At 42.1% G+C, this 9867-nt stretch overlaps 1 pseudogene; it reads left to right on the top strand.

Moving 5' to 3' along the window:
• The first annotated feature begins 7787 nt into the window (after window positions 1–7787).
• LOC115821803 (uncharacterized) lies at window positions 7788–9862 on the top strand (annotated as a pseudogene).
• The last annotated feature ends 5 nt before the right edge of the window (window positions 9863–9867 follow it).

A 9867-nucleotide genomic window follows, 5' to 3' on the forward strand; every position in this document is an offset into this window, starting at 1 on the left:
GGTAATGAATGAGATGCAGTTTAGCCAATGTTTATGGCATGGCAGTTAAACAAAAAGCCTAGAAATTGTGGTGGATTTCGTACGTGGTCAAAACTTAACCATGTTTCTGTTAAACAAATACAGTCAGCACTCATCGGTTTTGTTATGTGCTTGAAGATCCAGAAAATGAGCTTTCAGTCTTTGGATGTTATGAAGCGCTATAGTCAATTTAGTGGTAGGCTTTTTGAAACTGTCCATCTCCAAAACAAATTTAGGCATAGTTTTCATAGAAGCCTCAATTGTATCATTGCAAAATACAGCTGACTCTCTGAAATCCTTAATTAGTCGGCCAAGGCTTCTTACTCAACTCAATGCAGCACAGACTCGTCCTGCTGTAAATGTTTTCTCAAGTGAAACTACAGCTGTATCTGCCGAAAGGCCTTGGACTTTGTGAACTGTGCCTGTCCATTCCAGCCTAAGAGGAAACTGACATCTAATTCCACCAGCATTGGTCACTTCATCTTCCTGTGCTTCAGAGAGAGTTCTGATTGGTTGTCTACCTGGTGGTCCTGTGGTGCTTGGCCCCTTCACTATTATTATTATTATAATCTGAAGAGCACTAAACTCGTTTAAAAAACGTCCCATATCTTATAAGATACTTATGTTTGAAGTTATTTAACAGATTATTCACTATGTTTATGTATATCATTCTGGTCATTTTATAATTTTAATGAAGACTAGATTATTTATTCAAAAATTATATTTGAAAGCCTCTACACTTAGCATTTCTAAGCATAATGTTTAAACGCCCGTAATTGCATACTGGTAGGCCTAATTGTTTTTCTGTAGTAGTATATATATTGTTTCTGATTCTACATTACTGTTTGAAGCCTCAATTGTATCATCGCAAAATACAGCTGATTCTCTGAAATCCTTGATAATTGACCATTGGAATCCGCGCGCGCATACGTGTGTGTGTGTGTGTGTGTGTTTGTGAGCACATTGTGAACTGTTGGAAATGCCATTCTGTACATAAATTTTCTGTTAATATTTGATTACTGTTGAACTTGCCGTCTGCATAAAACCTAAAAATTTGAATGACAAACAAGTTCAACATCTTCATGGATTAAATCGTGAACATATTTTTTTGGGCACGTTTGGCAAATGTAACATTTGGAAATGTAACATTTATGCAGTAGGTTTAGGCTATGTGTCGCTGTTTTTTTTTTAACATAGATTCAAAAACAAAAACATGAGTTCAAAAGTGCGTGTATCCCCGTGACGGTTTGTGTGTAGAAAGAGAGAGAGAGATGCATCAGCGGATGTTGCTGCCTTGGTCACAAACCACAGAGATTTTAAGACTTTGTGTCGTATGAATCGGAGTAATGTAACACACACCGTAACATTATCGCCACAAACAAGACATTTTAACAACACGCAGCTTCTCTTTCTTCACTGGAGCGGACGTTTTATTCATCTCTCTCTCCTTTATTTGTGCCTTTAAGTGCCTTCCTAGCGTTTGATCCTTATTTGAGTTGCGGGATGTTGTGTTGTGTGTGTATTGCGTGTGCGTTTTCTGTTGCTGCCCCTAGGCTCTGGAATAGTCTCCCATCTCACGTTAAGTCGTGCTCTACCATTGACGATTAATTTATTTTTAACGTTTATCTTTAATTTAATTATTCTTTATTGTCCTACACTGCGTTCTGATCTGTTCTGTTGAAGTGTGTGGGATGTTGTGTTGTGTGTGTTTAATATGAAGTGTGTGAGATGCTGTGTTGTGTGTGTTTAATATGAAGTGTGTGAGATGCTGTGTTGTGTGTGTTTAATATGAAGTGTGTGAGATGTTGTGTTGTGTGTGTTTAATATGGAGTGTGCGGGATGTTGTATTGTGTGTGTTTAATATGAAGTGTGTGGGATGTTGTATTATATGTGTTTAATATGAAGTGTGTGAGATGTTGTGTTGTGTGTGTTTAATATGAAGTGTGTGGGATGTTGTATTGTGTGTGTTTAATATGAAGTGTGTGGGATGTTGTATTGTGTGTGTTTAATATGAAGTGTGTGGGATGTTGTATTATATGTGTTTAATATGAAGTGTGTGAGATGTTGTGTTGTGTGTGTTTAATATGAAGTGTGTGAGATGTTGTATTGTGTGTGTTTAATATGAAGTGTGTGGGATGTTGTGTTGTGTGTGTTTAATATGAAGTGTTTGGGATGTTGTGTTGTGTGTGTTTAATATGAAGTGTGTGGGATGTTGTGTTGTGTGTGTTTAATATGAAGTGTGTGAGATGTTGTGTTGTGTGTGTTTAATATGAAGTGTGTGGGATGTTGTGTTGTGTGTGTTTAATATGAAGTGTGTGAGATGTTGTGTTGTGTGTGTTTAATATGAAGTGTGTGAGATGTTGTGTTGTGTGTGTTTAATATGAAGTGTGTGGGATGTTGTGTTGTGTGTGTTTAATATGAAGTGTGTGAGATGTTTTGTTATGTGTGTTTAATATGAAGTGTGTGAGATGTTGTGTTGTGTGTGTTTAATATGAAGTGTGTGGGATGTTGTGTTGTGTGTGTTTAATATGAAGTGTGTGTAGCTCGTTGCATCCGGTGTGTATTATTTGCAATGTGTGATGTCCTTTGTTTGTCTACTGTGCAATTTATCACCCTTTTTTCTCTCTTTTAGAAAATGCTAGAAGTAACGGTCTGCTTTTGGATAACATTTGGTGAGTGAAAAAACAAAGAATACAATAAATTCACAAAGAGGTGAACAAACAAACAAACAAACTAACAGTTATAAGTCATCTTTCTTTCTTTCTTTCTTTCTCTCTCTCTGCCTTTCTTTCTGCCTCTACCTCCCTCTCTCTGACAGGGTGGAGTTTGGTGGCCGTAAGTGGTGATGTGTTCTACAACAGGGCAGGCGAGACAGTTACCTTACCTTGTGTAGACTTGCCTCCAAACAGTGATTATGAGTGGAGACTGAACAATCAGCTAATTCTCAGTGTCAATGGAAGGTCAGGACAAACTCGTAAAGGTATACAAGTCCCAGATCATTGACCATCTGCAACCTGTTCAGTCAATAAACACTTCCTCATGGACATCATAGCTTTTCAATCATGTTGTTTTTTTCTCTCCGTCGAATGCAGTGTGAATAACAACAATATTTAAGTATTTACAATACTTATTTAAAGATTTATGATAAAACTAGTCCGACACATCTGGTCTGGTAGTTTTAGTATCAGGACCGATGAATGGTGATATGTGTGTGTGTGTGTGTGTGTTCTGTAATGGTTTCAAGGGAAAAATGAGGTGGCCAAGAGAGCTAGGAGTTATGGGAGTTCCCTACGGATCAACAGCGTGCAGATGGCTGACTCTGGAGTCTACAGATGTGTGCCCGGAAGAACAAAGAAAGATGAACATACTCTCCACATAGTGTCTGGTAAGAGCGATTTGTTTGTTTTTTTAATACAATTTTATTATTATTATTATTGTTGTTGTTGTTGTTGTTGTTGTTATTATTGCATTGCAGTGTTATCAATGGCACAGGAAGGTGAATAAACAGAGAAAGAGAATCACAGAGAGAGACGGGGAGATGAAGAGAGAGAGAGAGAGAGAGAGAGAGAGACGGGGAGATGGAGAGAGAGAGACAGGCAGGGTGGTCTGATAAGGAGGGAGGGATGAAGTGAAAGAGGAAAGAGAGAGAGAAGTTTGGAGAAGGGATTTCATGTAGAGACTCAAACTCAACAAAACCCCCAGAAAGTTATGTAAGGTGAGAATGGTCATTCGTACTTTCTCTCTTTCTTTCTCTCTTTCTTTCTTTCTTTCTTTCTCTCTTTCTTTCTCTTTCTTTCTCTCTCCGTCTCGCAGTCTCCATAAGCCCCTCCTCCACGGTGCTCAGGTCCAGTTCTGTACAGCTCCGCTGTGAGGTTGGGGGCGATTCCAAAGCGCAGGTGAAATGGGTGGGTCCAGATCATGAAACGACCGATGGTGCTGAGATGACCCTGACCTCTGTGACCTCCAGTGACCAAGGGCAGTGGGCATGTGACATCGCTGGTGCACACAAATTTGAAGTGACGCTGAACATTATTGGTTGGTTTAACTTCATTTCTCTTATCACTGCATGACTTAATAAAAACCAACTCTACAGAACCACACAGAACCACACAGCCACACCATACAGTACAGCACGAACAGAACCAAAGCACTACACCATACAGTACAGCACAATCAGAACCAAACCACTACACCATACAGTACAGCATCAGAACCAAACCACTACACCATACAGTACAGCACAAACAGAACCAAACCACTACACCATACAGTACAGCATGAACAGAACCAGACAGCCACACCATACAGAACACCATCAGAACCAAACCACTACACCATACAGTACATCATGAACAGAACCATTCATACCATACAGTACATCACAATGGTGTCTCCATAAAACTCACTGATGGTGAAAAAACTAATGAAGCATCAATCAGGTTTTTTTTTTCTCAGAGAACTTATAAGTGCCACACTGCGTGAAAAGTGGTGTATTCGGAAATATCCAGACAAAGTAAACTTCTGCTAAACCTGCTGTTTTCCGGAGGTATTCGCATGCGGACCTGAAAACTCCCACAAATTTCCGAATACAGCTGTTAGTTTTCGGGCATCTGCGTGACCACAGTTGTTAGCTGATGGCTTGGCCTTTCAAATGCTAATAACAGTCAGTGGTCTAGGTGGGACTGAGTATAGAAGCCTGCCCAGCTTCCTCGCTGTAACTTTCTATCAGTTAGCCTATATGACTTGTCAGGTGTTGCATGTTGTATAATACAACAGTGGTAGGCCCATGTAGCCTTTAATATTATTGTTCTGTCGTGCAGCTAAATTACAATGGACACTTCAAATGGAGCATACAAAAACACACTGAAAACATCATTTAAAAAAAGTCTAAATGAGAGGTTCATTAATTACATATTTGATGGTTATGCAACTGTCCTTTACTTGGGGTCAAAGGTACAGGGTGACCAGATGCAAACAGACCAAATGGGGGACAAGTAGTAAGTTTGTGTGGGACAATGTGGGACATGTTACCAATACTGAGAGATAAGAACATAAAACTTAGATATAATGTCAGTCTAACTGAATAAGAAACACTTGTATACACTTGTATTGATAGACATCCAACATGCATTGGCCATTACAGGCCCATCAAAGGCAACTGTACTTAAGCAAAGCAGCAGGCATCATACAGCTCAAGTCTTTCAAGTTAAACCCCTGACCAAATCCAACTATAAGAATAAATAAGGCTCAAAATAAAATATTACATAAAATAAAACAATTTCAATGCAAATCTTTATATCAAGCCAAAATCTCTATTGGATGAGTAGCATGGTCAGAAGGGATAAAAGACCTTTTTCCTTTCTTTTTGACCATGATGTCGGCTGACGGCGTTTACGTTCATATCTGTTAAGTTTTACTAAGTTTGGTTTTTGTGACGTTGCAAAGAAATTCGTCGGCCCCACAGCAGCACAGTTTGATTGACGGCCGCCACAGGCTCTTGATGACCGCCCTCAATGCTCTCCTCTCAGCCATTTGGTGAAAGCAAGGCTTTTAAAAAACTTGACTATGTTGCATTTTTACTGATTTTGACATAGCGCTAATAAATAGATTAGAAACTATGCCGCAGCGGCATAAGTGGCTCATGTGCGGGCGGGTAAAATAATGGATCCATATATTTTTTATTTCTGACAGTTAAAAACCAAACGACCAGCGAAAATGCGGGACATTATCTCAGTATGAGGGATGCGGGACAAAGGATACAGGACTTTTAAAAAAAAAAAATTTACAGGGCATAGGAGTTTTTGTTGTTGATTCTCGCTTGCTTGTTCGGAATGTTTCTCCTCAGTACGAGGACGCGCCCCGTTTTCAAACCACCCACTTAGAATCTAAGGTTGAGTCCTGTCCAATCAGTTTTCTGTGCGTGCATGGCGTAGGGTGACAGTAACCAATAGCATTGTGTGCAACTGCAGCGCGAAATTTGCTTTGGGCAAGGGGTTACCTGTAGTAAGGTAAGGAGAAGCGAGTCACTGAAGGATTACAGAAGTTGTACTCCGTATTCTGTCCATAGTGTGCATTTTGAAGATGGCTTGCAAAAGAACGCTTGAGTTTTCGAACGGACAGCGGAGTGGAGAGGCTACTCGTGCGCCGGGAATATCCAATTTTTCCAAGGCCGAGTCCGAACGAAAACAAACAACTGGTGTCCCCGTTAAATGCATTTTTAAGAAGATGTCTGAACAGCAGTAAACGTTCATGGAGAATGTTATTCGGCGGTTGGACAGGATGGAGTCCCATCAAAGAGGCGCAAGAGGAGTCTGCCCGAGAAAAGAAGACGAGCGGGGAATAACTCTGTTTCGGTAAGTTTATTTCTGTAGCCTTCTGGCTTTTGTCCTTGACTGCCGCACATTCTGATACGTTCACATCTCTTTATCTGCTTTATCCCTTAATGTGGCTGAATGTAACTCTTGTATTAATTTTGCTTCAAAAGGAAGCTGTGCGGAGAATGCATAATGCTGAAAACAACACGCACAGATATGATCCACGGACAAGGTAAGACAACGTGTTTTTTGGTAGACTATATCGTCACGATTGTTTCATAGCAGTGCTTGGAATTCTAAACAAACTTTTGATCAATCTTCCTTTCTTCTCCGCTTTTTTTTCTCTCTAGCATCCTGCAAGACCTATTGAGACTATTCGAAAGAGTTACTGGGTGAATCCAGAGAACAAAGAGGGGGGCAGGATCGCCACTTGAATGAGGCAAAGGAGGAGAAGAGTAAGTCAAAACATCATTTCCCCAGTAGTTCTTAGACTTTTTCTTCATTTGCTATTTTCAGTGATCTAATTTCTGTTTACACTGTGTTTTGCATCTGCTCAAGGCCAGAGCTAGTGTTCTTTAAACTGAGGAAGAGGCTGCCATATGGAGGTCCGCATCAGTAGATATAATTTCTGAAGAGGATGCCACCATCTTGGATGGAAGGCCAGCGTGGGTCATCCCGCCTAGCACAGAGTTGTCTGCACTGTGTGGGGTGCTACAGAATAGAGACCACGGAAGCTGGGTTGTTCTTGGGAATGCTCAACATTTAGAGTTTCATTTATGCTCCCAAAAAGCATTTGTATTATATACTATGATATTACAGTATATTCTGTTCTAATGTATTCTATTCTGTTATATATTGTACATTGATATATATATATATATATATATATACATATAAAATTGTCAATTTATATGCCTTATAATCTATATTATACTGTATTTTCTTTATTTATAATAAAATTTGTGTAATTCATTTTTGTTTTCCAGACTATCTATACAATCTACCTATGAACATAAAACAACACCACTACCAATAATAATAATACTAATAATAATAGTAATAATAATAATAATAATATAAACCATATGAATTCATGTCTGGGGACCCACAATGGACCAATGGGGAAGGGTTTTAGAGGGGCAAGACATTGCTCCACCAATCCAAAGAAAGACTTTTGACCAATTGCAGGATACCTGGTGGCCCAAGGTGTGAAGTGCAAATGTTCCCTTGCAAGCACCCCCAAGGGATTATTCACCATGGCAACTAAGGGCTCTAGGCAGACCCCCAAATACGGTACATATTCAGGGGAATTCCATGCCGCGTAACAGAGCTGCAAACTGCCGGATACAGCTGATTATCTGTGGAGTATCCGGGAATATACAGGAGTATTCCAGTCCGGATACACCTCTTTTCATGCAGTGCCAGTGCATAGGTTATTGTTAGCCTGTTACCGATATGGCTCACAGAAACTGTAACGCTAATCGAGAAAGGACAGGATGACCTGTAGTGGTATTAGCGATAAAAAGTGTGAGCGCTCAGTGTGGCCATGTAAAATAGTGTGCTGTTTAAAAAGCTAAAGGCTAAAAACATGTCGCCAGAGAGTTGAACACCAAGCTCAAAACGCTATGCTAGCCTGCATGCTAATGTCAGTGATGGAGAGGCTAACAGTCAGTTAGAAATCAGCAATAGCAACCGAAACAATTTAACATTGCTAATGCCGTTTAATGAAATAGCTTGGACTAACTTCATGTTTATGTGTGATCTAGTTGTAATCATAGGTTTTTAGTCTCTCCCTCTCTCTCTCTCTCTTTTGTGGTCTTTGATGGTGATGTATTTATCACATTAGCTGAGTCTGTGCTGATGTGATCTTCATCTGAGTCTGTTGTAGTTTTCTCCTCACTCCAAGGCCTATTGAAGCTCATCACCTGGGCAAGGATGAGCTTCAAACCAACAAAATCAATGTCTCTAGTGCTGAAGAGGGGGAAAGTAGTGGACAAGTTCCGGTTCTCACTGGCTGGAGCCACCATCCCTTCCATTACAGAGCAGCCAGTCATGATCCTCGGGAAGATCTTTGACTGCAGCTCAAAAGACGCTGGTTCCATTTGGAAAACCAGCAAAGACCTCAAGGCCTGGCTAACCAAGGTGGACCAAACAGGCCTGCCGGGGAGGTTCAAGGCCTGGATTTACCAACATTCCATACTACCCTGGATCCTGTGGCCTCTGCTACTGTACGCAGTGCCCATGACAACAGTCCAGGCCCTGGAGAGAAAAATCAACAGCTACTTGCGAAGGTGGCTAAGTCTGAGCCGTGCTGCTCTGTATGGCACCAGTAACATCTTGCAGCTCCCGATCAGTGGCCTTGCTGAAGAATTCATGGTGACACGAACATGGGAAGCTCTCCAGTACAGAGAATTCAGGGATCCAAAAGTGGCATCTGCCGGCATCCAGGTCCGAACAGGCATGAAATGGAGCGCAGGCAAATCCCTGGAAGTGGCTGAGACACGGCTGAGGCAGAAGACATTGGTGGGGTCCATAGTTACAGGGCGTGCAGGCATAGGCTACTTCCCGGCGACCACGGTCAACAACATCCAAGGCAAAGAGCGGCAACATCTTGTCCAGGAGGAAGTGAGGGCAGGCGTGGAGGAGGTAGGAGCCAGCAGGATGGTGGGGATGGGACAGCAAGGAGCATGGATCAGATGGGAAAATGTACTGCAAAGAAAGATCACCTGGTCCAACATCTGGCAAGCAGACTTCCATCGCATCAGATTCTTCGTCCAAGCTGTCTACGACGTCCTACCAAGCCCAGCAAACCTTCACATCTGGGGCAAAAGTGAGACACCTTCCTGCCCTCATTGTCTGGGAAGAGGATCCCTGGAACACCTCCTTAGCAGCTGTCCAAAAGCCCTTGGAGACAGGCACTATCGCTGGCAACATGATCAAGTGCTCAAGGCAGTAGCTGAGAGTGTAGCCACAGCCATCAGCACCAGCAAGGGCCACCACAAGCCAAAGACTATCGTGTTCCTCAGAGCCAGAGAGAAGCCCCACCAACAACCCAGAGCAGAGTCCAGCCTCCTTGCCACTGCCACCTACTGGCAACTAGAAGTTGACCTGGGCAAACAGCTGAAGTTCCAAGCCCAGATAACAACAACACTGCTTTGTCCAGACATGATCATTGTCTCAGAGTCCACCAAGCAATTGATCATGCTGTGCCCTTGGAGGAGCGTGTGGACGAGGCGAATGGGAGGAAAACACCAGGAGCTTGTGGAAGAGTGCAGAAGGCAGGGCTGGCAAACTCACTGTGAACCTGTGGAGGTGCATGCTGCCCGAGGATTTGCAGGGCGTTCACTCTGCAAAGCATTTACGCTACTGGGCAAAGAGGAAGGCCATCAGATACTCCACAGCTACTGAAGCTGTAGAGAAAGCCACAAGGTGGCTTTGGATCAAGAGGGCAGATCCGTGGTTGAATGCTGCTGGGACACAAGCTGGGGTCTGATGAACTCTGGCTGGGTCGCCTGAACAAGGGTGTCTGATGTTG

The sequence above is a fragment of the Chanos chanos genome, chromosome 9, assembly GCF_902362185.1.
Source record: "Chanos chanos chromosome 9, fChaCha1.1, whole genome shotgun sequence".
In the NCBI taxonomy this organism is placed as follows: Eukaryota; Metazoa; Chordata; class Actinopteri; order Gonorynchiformes; family Chanidae; genus Chanos; species Chanos chanos.